Consider the following 16,615-nt stretch of genomic DNA (forward strand, 5'->3'; position numbering starts at 1 on the left):
AGCCTAATCTTCCTGTCTTGGCATTCCAGGCCCCACAAGATCAGGCCCCACCTCTCCAGCCCTTTGCCCCCTGACTGCAGACACCGACCTGCAGCTGCCCCTCACCTGCACTCATCTTCCTGCTTCTGTCCCAACTGTCCACCCAACAGAGTGGCCTTTCCTTTCTTGTCCCCACAGGCCAGCTCTTTACGGTTCTCCAGGAACCAGCTCAGAGAGCCCCTCCTGCCCAGGTCCACCTCCTCAGTCCCTGGAAGGGCTCCACAAGTGTTCATTGTTATTATTTTTAATCAGTTAGTCTGAGGCTCGAATGGAGGCTTTGCCACTTCCTGGTCATGCATTCTTGGGTATGTGACTCAGCCCCACTGGAACCCCATGAAGCCCATCTCACCAGGCTGCTGCAGGGAGCGGGTGACGTCCTGCATGTGAAGTACTATGCCCAGGGCTCAGTCCAGGTGCGGAGCCAGCAACAAGACACCAAGGTCCACCCTGCAGGACAGCCCACCAGCTTCCCAGGGCCTGAGGAGCGGGCATGAGGATGGTTGGTTATTCCAGAAAGGATGTGAGGGGAAGGAAAAAGAAATCACGATCCTCCCGCTCAACTTTGTAAGCAGCATTGATCTGAGGCAGGAGTCACTAGTGTTGCAGGTGTGTTGATCGACGGGGCCAGGACGGGCCTTTCAGGGCGATGTGTGCTGCATACACAATGGGTTCGAAACCTGTCCTATCTGCACATGGATTACAGGGATTAAAGGTGTCTGTAAAGCTCTGAAGGATGTGGTCAGCCTCCAGCTGTGTGAGGTGAAGCAGGGTACCCAGTAATGTCAACAGTCCTAAAGGGAAGGCAGTGCTCAGCGTGGCATACCCTGTGTTCCCATCTCCAGGGAGGGATTCAGGCCATGCTCCCCTGCTGAGGCCGGCATTGCAGCCAGAGGAGGGGCAGCAGTGAACACAATGAACAAAAATCCCTGCCTGCCTGGAGCTTACATTCTCTATATTATATTCTCAGCTCCAGAATGTATATTCTCTGAGGTCAGAGGCCAGGTCTGTTTCCCTAGGATACAGCCTTGTGCCTGGCACATAGTAGGTGCTTACTTGTTTAATAAATGAAGTCCTTTAGCTCCCATTCACCTGGCTCACACTCCTGGAACATTCAGACTATGGATGCCAGAAATGACGTAGAAGGTGCTAAGGCCTGGAAAAGGGAAGGGACGTGCCCTAAGCTCCATGGCCAGGTATCTGCCCTGCCAGCACCGGAACAGGAGTGCTGACTCACTCAGGGCAAAGCCTCTTCTGGCTCCTGCTCACACCCCCTCAGCATGTGCAAGGCTGCAGAACAGTGATTTTATTAGAGTGTAAAGACAATTTATTTTCCCCTAAAAATAACTGAAAAATAAATGACTGCAGGAGATACTCAAATGTTTATAAAAGTATTAAAACCACGTTATCAGCATATAAAGTGCGGAAGCATAAATGAGAAGGTTCCAGCCTGCCAGGCGATGACGGGCCCATTCTGCATGTGTCCATGACTGAGCAGGCTTAATAGGCACCCACTAAACTGGGTGAGAAATCCCGTGCAGGAGGGGAGACAGACCCCATAAAATGAGTTTCGGATCCCTTCTCTATTCCAACTTATCAGCAGTCAGAGCAGAAGACAAAATCTACATTGTCTTGTATCAAACCAACATCTTTCGCAGAAAATTCCCAAACCACTTTTACTCTAAGAAGGAAAAATGGCCACTTCTCATGTCAAATGTGACAGGTTCTAAGATAGAAAAGAACATGTTACAGAACAAGAAGGAGAAAAAATATATACTTTATTGAGATTCTACCGTGTCTGACATGGAGATCAGCAGTTTCAACTCATTTTTTAAAATCCACCCACAAACCATGTGGAGCAGGTATTATTATTACCAAAGCCCACCTCGGGGCCTGCTCCATAAATATCTGCTGATATCAAACCCCCACTATTTAAGTGGGCCCATGCAATTCACTCTAGGGCAGAAAACAGCCACTCCACCTAATGGCATCCATTAGTCAAGCGTGACCGTGTCTGTTTCAGCAGTTACCTGCTTGCTTGGTCCCACACCTCAGCAGCTACTGTTTCCCAAGGAAGGACCACCAGCCTTGGGCATCTCTTGCAGGAGGGCAGGCGTGTTCTTGAGTGACAGGCAGTTGACAGAGACAGCACACTGAGCCTCACAGCTGGCTCCAGCCCATCTGCCCTGCTTTGTAGGAAGTGGTGTCAAAATTTTATGGAAAGGGCACAGGCTTTGAGACTGCAGAGCTGGATTCAAATCATACCTCTAATACTTATGCATTGTTTATCCTTCACTAGTCCCTCTGAGCCTCAGTTTTCTTGTCTGTAAAGTGGGGATAATGCTACCTGCCTTGCAGAGCAGGTGTGAGGATAAAATTAGATGATGGATGCTAAACAATTTGCTTGGTCCTTGGCACTTAATAGATGCTCAGTAAATGTTGCTTTTTTTCCTCCCCTGATAGGAGGAATAATAATCCCCCAAAGATATCCACATGCTAATCTCCAGAACCTATGACTGTGTTATTGATATGGTTTGGATATTTGTCCCCTGCAAATCTCATGTTGAAATTTGGTCCCCAGTGTTGGAGGTGAGGCCTGGTGGGAGGTGTTTGGGTCATGGGGACAGATTCCTTTTGACTGGCTTGATGAAAGAGGCTGGGCCGGGCGCAGTGACTCACGCCTGTAATCCCAGCACTTTGGGAGGCCGAGGCGGGTGGATCACGAGGTCAGGAGTTTGAGACCAGCCTGACCAACATGGTGAAACCCCACTCTACTAAAAACACAAAAATTAGCCAGGCATGGTGGTGCACACCTGTAATCCCAGCTACTCAGGAGGCTGAGGCAGGATTATCACCTGAACCCGGGAGGCAGAGGTTGCAGTGAGCCAAGATCACGCCACCACACTCCAGCCTGGGTGACAGAGCAAGACTCCATCTCAAAAAAAAAAAAAAGAGAGAGAGAGAGCCTGGCAACTCCTCTTCTCTCTCCTGCTTCCTTCCTTTCACCATGTGATGCTGGCTCCCTTTCCCCTTCCACCATGATTGGAAGCCCTCACCAGAAGCAGGGGCTGAAACCATGCTTGTACACCCTCAGAACCATGAGCTAAATAAACCTCTTTTCTCGATACATTTCTCAGCCTCAGGTATTCATTCAAAGCAATGCAAAATGGACTAAGACAGTTATATTATAAGGCAAAAGGGAATTTGCAGATGTGATTAAGGTCATGAACTTTGAGACAGGAGACTATATCAATCTAATTTGAGTGAATGAGGTGGGCCCATTCTAATCATATAAACTCTTAAAAGCAGAAGAAGGAAGCAGAGAGATAAGATGGGAGAAGACAGAGGAGAGACTCAGAGAGTGAGAGGGAATCAACCTGCCATCACTGGATTTGACAGCAGAAGACAGGGGACATGAGCCAAGGAATGTGGGTGGCCTCTGGAATCTGGGAACACATTCAGCTGGCAGTCAGCAAGGAAATAGGACCTCAGGATCCTAAGGAACTGAATTTTTTTAACATCCCAAATGAACAAGGAGATAGAACCTCCCTCAGAGCCTCCAGGAGGGAATGCAGCCCTGCCATTTCCTTATTCTAGCCCTGTGATACCTGCACCAGACTTATGGCCCCCAGCACTATTGAGATAATGAATGTGTGCCATTTTTGAGCAGTTAAGTTTGTGGTGGTTTGTTAAAGCAACAATAGACACTCAGTACACCCTTCCTTCTGCCCAAGCTCTCAGGGATATGTTCACCCTTTCCCAAACCTGCCCCTGTCCTTCGTGACTCTGTCCATGGAGGTGCCACAATGCTTCCACCTGGAGAACTCTTACTCACCCGTCAAAAACCCTCTTGCCAGTCACCCACTCTCCACAAGACTCCCATATGGATCCATGAGTGCTGGGCCAGGAACAGGCACAAATGTCCAATGCCCAGCAGTACGTACAGTCTCTGTTCAGTGTTCTTAGAGTCAAACTTCTCCTGCCTTCCTACTTTACTGGCCTCTGTCCTTGAACCTCTGCCATTTCATCCAGCACTCAGCTCTGCTTGGTCTGCTCACATACTTGGTTGGCCCTCGAGGTCTAGGCCTGCTTTGACCAGGTCAGTGCATTTAATTCAGGGCCTGGGCAGCAGCAGATCCGTTGACCAGCAAACCTTGGCCACATTCTCCAACTCAACTTCAGCAGAAATAAAGGAGATATTTTGTGTTCCATGTGCCTGACTTGTGGGCCTTTCTTTCACTTGGTTCCTAATTCAGGTGAGGGAGTGCAGGTGTTATTAGATACACGGAAGGAGCTCCGTGTGCCCCCACTTCTCACCATCCCTGTGCAGCTGCCCAGCTCCCATGTGTCCCTTATGCCACAGAAGGCCACTGAAATGACCTCTTTGCTGCCAGAGTCTTCCTCCCAGTTCACCTGCCCCCAGGTGCCTTCTCAAAAGGCAACTGCCCTGAGCACATCCTCCTGCCGAAAAAGAAACAGGCCAATGAATCCCTGTGACCCACAGGTGACGTGTAAACCCCACACCCAGCACTCAAGGATCCTCCTGCTCTGAGTCTTGCGGCTCCCAACTTCCTGTGCTGCTTCCCTTTCGCAGACACCAATGTTGCAGCAGTCCGGAATGCCGCCCTGACTGCAGGGCACCTGCATCTCTGTACCTCAGCCTCTGCACAGCGCTTCGGCCCTCCGTGTCCTCCCCGTTCTCTGCCTGGTGAATCTTGTACATCCTCTAGGACTCAGCCCAGAGGTGACCCTGCAGACCTGACTTTGACCTCTGCCCTGCACCTCCATCAGGGTAGGGTGTCCACTCTGCTCAACAACAACCTTTCACTGTGGTGGTCCATGGAGCCTGAGGGCAGGTGGGGCCTTTCTCCTCTGGACCCCCTCAGGGCTTCTCAGCCCCATCGCAGAGCAAGACCCAGCCCCCAACCACGCGTCATGTGTGGAGTCTTAAAGGCATCACAAACCAGACATGCACAAGCCCAAACTCATGAGCTCCCCCTGCAAACCAGCTCCCTTCTGGGACCCCTCCTTGCTGGGGGAATTGGAGTCCAGGATCGGTTTATACCTGCAAGGTGGCCCAGCCAGGGGTCCTCAGACGCTGATGCTCAGTGGAACCAGCATTCTCACAACTAGACACCCCTAAAGACCCAGCAATGGGCAGAAGAGCCACACTGGCTGCACTGTCCTCGGACCCTCCAAAGCCAACCTATTCGCTCTTTAATAAGGAGCCCAGAGAATGTCTACACAGGCCTCAGGCTGGGACCCAAATCACAGTGGTTATGAATTTCTAATCCCTTTCAAAGGCTCCAGTGTCCTCAGCAAACACAGCGCCATAGATCAGAGCCTCTTGCGTCCCCCATGGGCTCCTTTCTAAATCAATAGATGAGAAGTCAGGGGAGCCAATCAGGGTGGGCCAGAGCACAGGGCGGGCCTGCAGGAGGTGGATGGAGGGTGGGTGGTCTTGTGGATAAGGCACCTCGCTGTGGCACTCAGGTCAGTAAGTGCCCTTTGCTGGGCAGATTTTACCACGGTGAGCCACATGTGGCTCAGATACTGGGAAGAAGTGTCTTTGCCAGCTGTTAAGAGGCCCACTGGATGGGCACCAATCACCAGGGCTGGCCAAGCCCCAGGGATGGATCCCAACAGGCCTGGGTTTGAGTTTGGCTCTGCCATCCACAGATGGAGTGGCCTCGGGTGAGTCTCATCACCTCTCAGAGCCTCAGTTTCCACACCTGGATAGGTGTGGGTGGAGTGGGAGGGGGAGGAGTAGGAGCTGGGCCCCACAGGGGCTTGAAAGCAGCTCTGGAGGTCTGGGTCTTTGCTTTAGGAGCAGGAGGAGCCCCTGAGGGGGTTTAAACAGTGGGAGGACTGGAGGGGTTTACATCTCAAACAGATCACCCAGGACTTTGATCTCAGCCCTGCTGTGGCTTGTGGGGACAAAATGGTAAAATGCTGCTGAAAAGTTTAGACCAGTGACGGTTCCAATCAGCTTCCAGGAAATGGCAGTAAATGTTTCAGGGTGGAGGTGGGTGCAGTGAGAGGTGGACCCGTGGACCCTGCAGCCCTGCCAGTCTGAGCATGTTACTCACATTTCACTGTGTCACAGCGCCAAGTGAGACAGGTGTTATTACAACTCATTTTACAGGAGATGAAACTGAGGCTCAATCCTGGAATGGGAGGGACCTTCGAGGTGTGCCTCAAGGCCCACCTACACCCCTTTTACAAAAGAGAAAACTGGGGCCCAGAGAAGGGCAGTGGATTGCCCGTAGCAAACCGTCCAGTTCAGTTCCATTCTAGAACATTTAATAAAGACCAAGCTATCATCAGGGACTGAGAACACAGAAATGAACCAGGCACAGCCCCCACCCTGAAAAAGAATTCCTGTCTCTTAGCAGGGAGAGAGAAGCAGAAGTCCTAGTATAAATCAGGAATTACAATTTAACATGAAATGAACCAGGCACAGAAATGATGCAGAGAAGAGATGAACTCCATGTAGGTCTGGCAGGGGTAAGGAAAGATAAATCAGGGAAGGATGCCGGGAGGAGGTGGCAGGGCTAGGACTGGAGGCCTGAGCTCCTCCCTCCCCATCTGCTTCCCTCCAGCCTCAGGGAAGGAGGGGGAGTCACGCAGGGCCGGGGCACATAGGGTCTGCAGGCTACATCAGGATTTTGGCATTCATCCAAGAGCAATGAGGAGACACAAAAGGGTTTTAAGCCAAGATATAACACGGTTGGACTTTAATTTTCAATGCATCACTTGGAACTGGAGGAATATAGTCATCTCTGCTATTTTTTCCCTCTAAAAACACTTTTTAAATTGTCAAAAACAAAAATGAAATGCCCTGTAATCTCACCTTGAGACATTTATTTCTAGATTTTTTACTTACCTAAATAAACATGTCAGTTTTACATAACAGGCATGTGCACATACACATATGTATTTTAAAACCCCTCTAGTTGATTTTTTCCTTAACTGTTGCTGAGCGCCTACTATGTGCCAGGCACAGTCCCTGGGACCCAGCAGTGAACAAGGCTAATGAAGGCCCACTGTGCTCAGCAGCTCCCAAGTCCTCAGCAGGAGTCCTGGTGCCCACAAGCAGCCACAAGCAGCCAGACACAGCATGGGCTTCCCAGGGAGACACGCCTGGGGTGGAATCCAGCTCTGCTCGGCCACACACATGCTGGGTGAACTTGGGCAGGGGCCTTTACTTCTCTGTACCCTATGTTCCCAGCTATTAAATGAGGACTATAATCCCCACCAAACAGAAACAGAATGAAATGAGCCAGGAAAAGCAAAGCCCTGAAAAGTTTAATGACCAGAGGTCTCCCCCTGCTCCCCTGGCCCCTCCATGATGCTGTCAGAGCTCCAGCTGTGGGCGTCTTTCCAGCACCATCAGGATGTAGTTGAAACGTGGAATGGACGATGCTGGGCAGTCGGTTCACCCAGTTCCCTTTGAGTCCCCATCCCTTGGCCCAGGGTGTGATAGGAGCCTCTCGTTGATTTCAGCTGGGCCGTCCATGCTCTGGCTCCCAGTGTTCAATGTCTCCTGAGGCCTCTGAGGCAAGAAGACACAGGACGGGAGGCTGGAGAGCCAGGGAGATGAGGGGCTGGGGTCTAGGAGACTGAGGGGCTGGGGGGCTGGGGCACTGGAGGACTGAAAGGATGAGGAGATGGGGAGCTGAAGGCTTCACAGGAGGAGGACTGAGGAGATGGGCGGCTGGAGGGCTGAGGGGCTGAGGGGCTGGGGGGCTGGGGGGCTGGGGGGCTGGAGGGCTGGAGGGCTGGAGGGCTGAGGGGAAGAGGGGCTGGGGAACTGGGGGACTTAGGGGCTTGGGGGCTGGGGGACTGAGGGACTAGGAGTTTGGGGGACTGAGTGGCTGGGAGGCTGGGGGACTGAGGGACTGAGGGGCCAGGAGGCTGGGGGACTGAGGGACTGAGGGGCCAGGAGGCTGGGGGACTGAGGGACTGGGAGCTAGGGGACTGAGGGACTGGGAGCTAGGCGACTGAGGAGATGAGGGGCTGGGGGACTAGCTCCCGCCCCACTTAGGACCGGGGTCTCAGGGAGGGGGCAAGTCTTGGCCTTAGCAGTGAGGAAGTTGGGGGCCTGGCTGGGAGTAGAGAGGATTGTCTGCTTTCAGCTGCACAGAGAACTAGGAATTCCCACCTTCACAGGGGAATCCAGAGAAGAGAACAGTGGTGGCAAGGGGCCTTGGAGCCAGGCAAGGACAGGGAAGGTCCTCCACCAGCCACTGCTCCTGTGAAGCCTGGCAGGGCATTAGGGTGAGCGGCCCAGCCCCTCTTGCTGTTCCTGGTGGAGCAATGGGATGGGAAGTGAAGGGGAGGGAGACTGTTTTGTCACCATTTGAGCTGAGAAGGTCGTAGAACCTCGGAGCTGAGCAGGTCTTAGCTTTTGCTCCTTGGGTCCAGGTCGCTGCCTGGAATCCCCCCAGGGTCCAAGGATCGTTGGACGGGCACAAGGAACACAGCAGGGCACACACAACACTATGCTTATCCTCAGAGCCAGGAGTGCTCAGGAGTGGGGGCCGTGTGTACCCAGAGAGCCTAAGGCTTCCTGTGGAAGCAGACACTGAGGGCTCCAGCCCACTGTCCAGGCCACACCCAGTGTGGCCAAACCTCCTGATTTTTCAAGAGAAAAGGAAATTAGATTTTTGCATGTAAAATCTGACTTTTTAAACTTGGCCAACTCATTTGATTTTTTTCAAAAGGCATTTTAAGGGGGAAACAAAGCACATCAGCCATGTGGATGCATCCTGCCGGCCGCCCCTCTGCAAGCCCCGACCAAGTCAACTCACAGTGTACATGGCAAGTATGAGGTTTCTTTGTCAGGGGTCTTATGTGAAGTCCAGGACAGGACAGAGGGAGTCTCTCTTGCTCTCTCTTTCTCTCTGTCTCTCTTTGTCTCTTTCTCTGTCTCCATCTCCCTCTCTCTCTGTCTCTCTGTCTCTTTCCGTCTCTCTGCCTCTCCCATACTTGGCATCTCCTCTCTGCCTCTCACTCCAGTCCTCCACCTCCACCCCCTCCTTTCTCTCCCTCCTTCCTTTCAGTGACTGTGTTTATTTTCAGAACCTTGAAAGCCTTCCCACGCCTCTGACATTTACTCTTTGGAATTAGAATATTTTGTATTTCTTTTTCCCAAAGCAAGGCTGCTGGGTAAGATTTCCCTGGGGTTCCTACCTGCCCTTCTGGAGGTGAAGTGCTGGAGCCAAAGCTGGCATAAGTCAGCCTAGCACTGACTGCGTCAGCCAGCAATTATTAGGCACCCACTGTGCACCAGGCCCTTCTCATGAATTATCGCGTTCAGTCCATGTAAGAACTCTGGGAGGGTTGGTGGTACCATCTGCACATATCAGATGCATGAACTGGAGGTTAAGTAATGAGTCTGTGCTCCTTCAGCAAGTAAAGGACGGAACATGGATAAAACTCATACTTCTCTCACTCCAAAGTCCATTTCTTTCCTCTGTGCTCTGCTTGCAGGGTTCATGGGTTTACTGCTGTATTGAAGGGCATGCAGCATTTGGGCAAACCAAGAATTTGGGAGAGGGACATTCCAGACAGAAGGAACTACAAGAACCAAGGCCCAGAGTCAGGAATAGAACCTGTTTGAGGGGCCAGTCAGTGAGGCTGGTGCAGAAGCTTCAAGCCCTGGAACAGGAGAGGATGGGCACAGCTGCGGAGGCAGATTCTGCTTGTGTAGGCCAGGGTTCTCTGGTTGCAAGTGACAGAAACCTTAACTCATCCTCACTAAACTTAAAAGGAAATGCATTGACTCTAAGTGGGAAGTCCAAGGGGAGAAGGGGCTCAGAGGGAAAATGTCCTCCTCAGTCAAGAAGAAGGAAGAGAAGAAGGGGGAGGGGGAGGAGGAGGTGGAGGAGGAGGGAGAGGACGAGAAAGAGGAGGAGGAGGAAGAGAAGAAGGAGGAGGAGGAGGAGAAATAACTAACAGATCCCATGAATAAGCACATACCAAGAGTTTTCTTTGTTGCAGGCATTACTCTAAGCATTTTATATACATAACTCATTTATTCCCATAATTCTATGAAGTCCATGTTACTGTCTCCAGTCTATAGATGAGGAAACTGAGGCTCAGAGAGGCTAAGTAACTCCTTCAGAGCCACGGCCAAGCCAAGGTTTTGACCAAGGTAACCTGGCTTCACAGTCTGAGCCTTCACCACTGCACTGCACAGCCCCAAAGCAGGACTGTCACTGAGCCTCATCAAGGTCCACCTCAACCACGAAGCTGAGTGGCTCCCTTCAGTAGGAGAAGAGCCCTCACATGTTCCTAAGCAGGGGGCTCACATGATCAGGTCTGTGTCTGAGAAAGAGCACATGGAAACAGCATGAGGGCAGGTCCTGGGGGGCAGGAGGTCTAGGCGGGAGCCCACAGGGACCTGACACGGGCAGGGCAGTGAGGAGCAAAAGGAGAGACTCATGTGAGATGCTTGTTCATCTCCCCTTGGCAACTTGCCTTTGTGCTGGTTGTACAGCCGCAAGCTCCCAGCCTAGCTCTAAGGGTGCACCTGCTTTGGCATCCTTTGCCAGTGATCCTTGCCTCCAGAGGGAAGCAGCCAGGGAGGGCCCCGCCTATGCTCCCCAGTGCCTGGCCATAGGAGCAGGCCTGCCTGCAGCAAGGGCCCCCAGCAGGCTCTGCCCAGCATGGATGGAAAGCACATGAGCTGCCTGTGCCCTGCCGCCCTGTCCTCTCTCAAAAGAAGAAGGTAGGCAGAGGCCAAGGCTTCACTGGGGATCCAGCGGGTGTCAGGAACACAGCCTGTCTCCTTGCATTCTATTCTGGACATTGGGCAGAAGGCTGGTTGGCTCCAGGTAAGATGGATGGAGCTGCTCTTCACAGGGTGACTGACTTTGCTGGAAACAGGAAGGTAAGCTGCTGCCCCATTTGGAACCTGAGGGGAAGCAGAGAACAGAATCTGGCTCTGGAGTGGGGAGAAGCAATTCCTTTCCACTGGCAGCATGGGGAGAGGCAGTGCAGACCACTGTCATTCTTCCTCATTGTCACCCACCAGGGAACTCCAGGAGGCTCTGATCACCAAACACGGGTAAGGGCCATGGACCAATGACATCCCTTTCCTCAGCTCCCAAGTGACCAACCCGGCTGTGCTGCTGAACTCGACCATCTCTTCTCATCATGCCTTGCCTCAGCTCAAAACCCATCACCGATGGAATAAAAATAAACCCACCCAGCACTCAAGATCTCTGATGATATGGCCCCATTTGATCATCCTGGGAGTTCCTGCCAGTTGTCTGGGCTCCAGCCAAATCAAACAACCTGCAGTTCATTTGTTCATTCATTTTTCCATTCATCCACAAACATTAATTGAGTGTCTATTATGTGCCAGGCTCCGTTGTTAGGGATACAGTACAGCAGTGAACAAGACAGGCACAATTGCCCCCACCCCAGGGGAGAAGACAGATGTTCCACAAGTAAAAACTGCACCTCATTCTAAAGCCCCTGCCCCTGTGCATTTACTCTTGCTGTTCCCTTCAACTAATCCATCTATTGACCTATGTATCACCTATGTCCATGTAATTCTGGACACATAACTATAATTGAGGAAACTCAGGCCCAGACCAGACAGAGACACTGTCCAAGTCCTGCTCCTCTTCCTTCTGTGTCTGCATCCCAGAGATGGCCCCAGCACCCCAGGCCGAAAACTTGTGTGTTGCACTTCCTTTCTTCTCTCCTCTCACTCTCCCCTGAAATCAATCAAGACCTGTTAACTCTAAATCCTGACTCCCCTCCCCTTCTGCTCTACTTCTGCACTGTGCGCTCTGTCCTGGTCCTCTGGGCCAGCCTCCATCCTGACCACACTGTTCTCAATTTCTCCATCCCCAATCGTGCCCGCACCAGCAGCTTGAGGGGGCTCTAATGCACAAACATGACTGGATGATTCTTCTGTTCAAAAGCATTTAATGGCCACCCAGAGTGATTCCCAAACTCCCCCACATGGCACCCAGGCCACCCAAGACCCATCTTCCATTTACTTCTCTGACCTCTGACCTTGCCCCTCCCTATCACAGACCATCTCAAGGTTCCCAGTGCACCAGGTTCCCTCCTCCGGCCTCTGCTCATGCTGTTTCCTGTGCCTAGTGCACTTTCTACTTTTTCAAGGCCTTGCACAGGCATCAGCCCCTCTGGGAAGCCTTTCCTGATCCACAGTATGGGTTAGATCCTCCCATCATGTACTCACTCACTGCACCGTCCCTGCCCTATCAAGCCTCCCACTTTCCCCACCCTCTCCCACCCCCATGCTCTCCTCCAACACTGCTGGCCAGCCGGTGGCTTTGCTCCATGCAGTGATTCAGGGATCCAGGCTCCTTTTATCTATAGTTCATGGCTCTGCCCTCCTCTAAGACCTCAGATCCGTCTGCTTCCCCTGGCAAAGGGAAAAGAGAGAGTGGAGAAAGCACACTTGCTTCTTAATGACCTTGGCTCAAAAGAGACACACACATCGCTTACCCCAACCCACCAGTGAGAACTGGTCATGTGGCCCCACCCAGATGCAAGGGGAGCTGGGAAGTATAGTTCCAGCCTGTACAGCCCCTTCCCATCTGCATCTCTGCACAGTCCCTTAAATCTGTCACTACCTTTTGGTCATCATTACTGCTTTAGTTTGCCCAGGCTGCTGCAATAGGGTACAACAAACTGGGTGGCTTAAAACAACAAAAGTATTCTGTCTCAGAATCAGGAGGCCAGTGGCCCAAATCAAGGTGTGGGCAGGGCTGTGCTCCATCTGAAGATGCTGGGGAAGGATCTGTGCAGGCCTCTCTACAAGCTCATGGTAACCTCAGACATTCCTCGGCCATCTTCTCCCCATGTCTCTTCACATCATCTTCCCTCTGTATCATCTCTGTGTCCAAATTTCTTCTTTTTATAAGAACCTCATTCATGTTGGATTATGGCCCACACTAATGACTAATGATCTCGTTTTAATTGGATTACCTCTGTAAAGGCCTTATTTTCTTTCTTTTTTTTTGAGATGGAGTCTCGCTCTGTCACCAGGCTGGAGTGCAGTGGCATGATCTCAGCTCACTGCAAACTCTGCCTCCCGGGTTCAAGTGATTCTCCTGCCTCAGCCTCCCAAGTAGCTGGGACTACAGGCACGCGCCACCATGCCCAGCTAATTTTTGTATTTTTTAGTACAGATGGAGTTTCACCATGTTGACCAGGCTGGTCTCGATCTCCTGACCTCGTGATCCACCCGCCTCGGCCTCCCAAAGTGCTGGAATTACAGGAGTGAGCCACCACGCCCAGCAGACCCTATTTTCAAATAAGGTCACATTCCAAGATACTGAGGGTTAGGGCTTGAACATATTTTTTGGTAGTGGCAGGGACACAATTCAATTTATAATCATCATCATCTCCACTTCATTAGCTACACCGCTGCCATTTCTACCATCATCATCAATTACATCTTCTGGGGTCCTGGTGGAGGGTGGAAAGGGAGGTGGTTAAGAGTTCAGGCTTTGGGTCAGACAGAAGTGGATTAAAGTCCATCTTTCCATGGGCTAGGACTTCTTTCTTAGTCTTCCCAGAGGAGGCAATGCCCATGCGAGGTCTTGAAAAAGTAGGAAGTGGCCAGTGGGAGACAGAACACGCATCACGGTAGAAAGTGCAGGAGCAGGGCCCTGGGAGAGAAGGCCCCACCCGCACGGGGGAAGGGAGAGCAAGGGAGGGAAAGGTGCTGAGGAAGGACAGCAGCTCAGAAAAGAGTGTTTCCAGCTGGTCTTCAGCAGTACAGGTTTTGAAATGTGATTCTTGAAAAGCAACTCAATTAAAATGGAAATGTGTTATGATGGGTAAAACAGGGAGAAAATGGAAACCCCATATCCTTTCAAGACATATTTTATGTCACTCCTGAAAGGAGATCTCCTAATAAAAGTGGCCCAAAGCTCTAAGACAATGAAGATGAGCACGCCAAGCTCCAGCTGCAGTGAGGCCAGCATAACTATAGCCGACCTCTGTCAATCTTGGCTGCTCTGGGACGCAGCCAGAGAAGAGGAGGTGCCTCACACTGAAAATGAGGGGGCTGGGAGGAGCCAGGAGCCCCACTTGCCATCAACTTGCTGAGTGACCCTGGGGAAGTCACTTATAGGCTCCACACCTCCTTTTCCTCTCCAACCTCCGGCAGACACAGCCCAACCTCCCTTCCCAGCCTCACTCCTTGGAGTAGTCCATACGGCTGAGCAGGGAAAGAAGAGAACACAAGAATTTATCAGCACTGCAGGGGCCCGGGCTATGGTCCAATGTCCACCTTCCGCAGGTGTCAGTTACCGTTTCCTGTGTCTCTGCTGAGTGCCCAGCCCTGTGGGAGGCCTCGGGACCCAGTGCTCACCTCCAACATCACCGAGAAGGAGGCAGCTTCCTCCATGCAGCGATTCAGAGTCTGAAAACCCTTCCTGTTACTCTCTCTGTCTTTGGGGCTGTGGGACAGGCACTGTGCTGAGTGCTTTGCACACAGTGATTCAGTCAACCTCATGGCAACCCTATGAGGTCTGCACTGTTATGTCCCCATTTCACAGACAAGGAAACTGAATCTCAGGCTGGTTAAGTATTTGCCCAGTGTCACCTAGTTAGTGAGCTGGGATTTTGACATAGGTCCTCTGGCTCCAGAGTCAGTACCTCCAGCCCCTAACATTCATGCTAACATCCCTCTCATAATGAAAATAATAGCAACGGCCAACATGTACTCAGCACTTAATGTATGCCAAGTGCTGCACTAAGTACCTTACAGCCTTAACTTCCCGAGTCTCACATCTGCTCTAGGAATCAGGTATTATCATTAATCCCATTTACATTCAGAGGAGTTAAGTAACCTGCCTAATGTCACATAGCTGGCACTTTTCAGAAGAAAGATTTGAACCTAGAGCCTTCCCGTCATATCACAGCCCCACTATTCTCTGCTCCTCTCCAACCACGGATATCAAGAACCCATCACAGATAAAGAGAGGTAACATTTACGGAGCATTTACTAAGTGCCAGGCACATACCTTAACCCAGGGCCTGACATGTAGTCAACACTCAAAACACATCTGTCAATGGGCTCACTTCACATCTGGGAACTCATTAAGGCCCAATAAAAGTACCCAAGTGGATCTAGTTTCCATTTTGTAAGAAGGGAGACTGAGGCTTAGAGAGGTTAAGTGACTTGGAAGAGGTGGGGTTAGGGTTTGACAAAGCTGGTTGGTTTGCAAGACACTCTCCAGGTTGGACCAGCCTCTCCCCAGTCTCACCCCATGGAGCTGGGTAAACATAGAGAGAAAGGGTCTCATGTCTCACAGCCTAGCTGACCAGTGATGGCCTAGTGGTTTTGCCAAGGTCTGAGGCTGGGAGCCACCGGCTGCCCTCTGGGTGAGAAGTCCAGTTATATTCATTTTAATGCTCATGTAGCCAAACAAGAGCTTATGAATCAGCCCCATGTGTGCTCAGAAGCTGCAACTGTTGTGTTTACTCCAATCATGCTTCATCCCCCAAAACTCCCTGACCCAGGCTGGTAGCCCCCACTCCAGTGGGGTCCAAGTCTCTGCCACGACATCTCCCTCCAGGCCTCACCTGGCCACAGCTCCTACACCCTTGCGGAGAAGCGACGATCCCTACCCTGTTCCTGGCAGCTCACTCGATGGTAAAGTCCCCTCTCCTGAGCTGGACTGTGCCTCCAGGAAGTTCCTCTTGAAGGCCTGGGCTCTGCGTCTGGGAACAACACAGAACAAGTAGAATCCCCCACCCAACAGCTTTCAGACAACGCCAACCATGTCAACAGCACCAACACCGCTAAGCTGACATTTATTGAGCGCTCCCTGCCTGCCAGGCACCATACAGAAATATTCAGTCTCATTATCTCTTTCAGCCTCTTAACATCCTGGGAGGTACAGGCTGCTGTTATCCAGTTGTACAAATAAGGAAACCAAGGCACATAGAAGCTAAAGGGTCTGCCCAAGACCATGCCAAATTGAATGCCCAATAAACACCAGCTGATGTTGCCCTCTCCTCCCTTCCCCGCCCTTGGATCCTACTGAGGTAGTGCTAGGGAAATTTTCTTCATTCTCCTACAATCCTAGAATGACCCTTGGGCTACAGAACCAACCAAACCTGAAACCTCATTCACCCCTGGATTCTCGTCATGTGTACTGATGAATGTCATTACTATATAAGCCACTTTGAGGTGTGGCTTTATTTACTTGAAATCTGAGCATCATTATAGATATGAAGGCCATGATAATTTACAGGACTGATGTGATTGCGAAGAGATTATCAATGAAGTACGCACAAAGCCAGGAGAAAATAGAGACACCAACGTGATTCCGAATGCACACTATTGCCACCTCCTACCCATTTCTCATTTCACAGCTCTGAAAACATGTTTTGCACAGGACACCCCCTCCCTAACCCTCTGGCACGGTTCTGATGAGACCCACCCTCTGCACATGAGTAAACTAAGGCTGAGAGATGGAAAGTCACTGGACTGAGATAACTCCGCGAGAAAAGGGAAGGTCCCAGAAGTGGACCCAAGTTGTCTGATGCTGAATAGTGAGCCTTTCCCTAC

Source organism: Pan paniscus, chromosome 1, assembly GCF_029289425.2.
Source record: "Pan paniscus chromosome 1, NHGRI_mPanPan1-v2.0_pri, whole genome shotgun sequence".
Classification (NCBI taxonomy): Eukaryota; Metazoa; Chordata; class Mammalia; order Primates; family Hominidae; genus Pan; species Pan paniscus.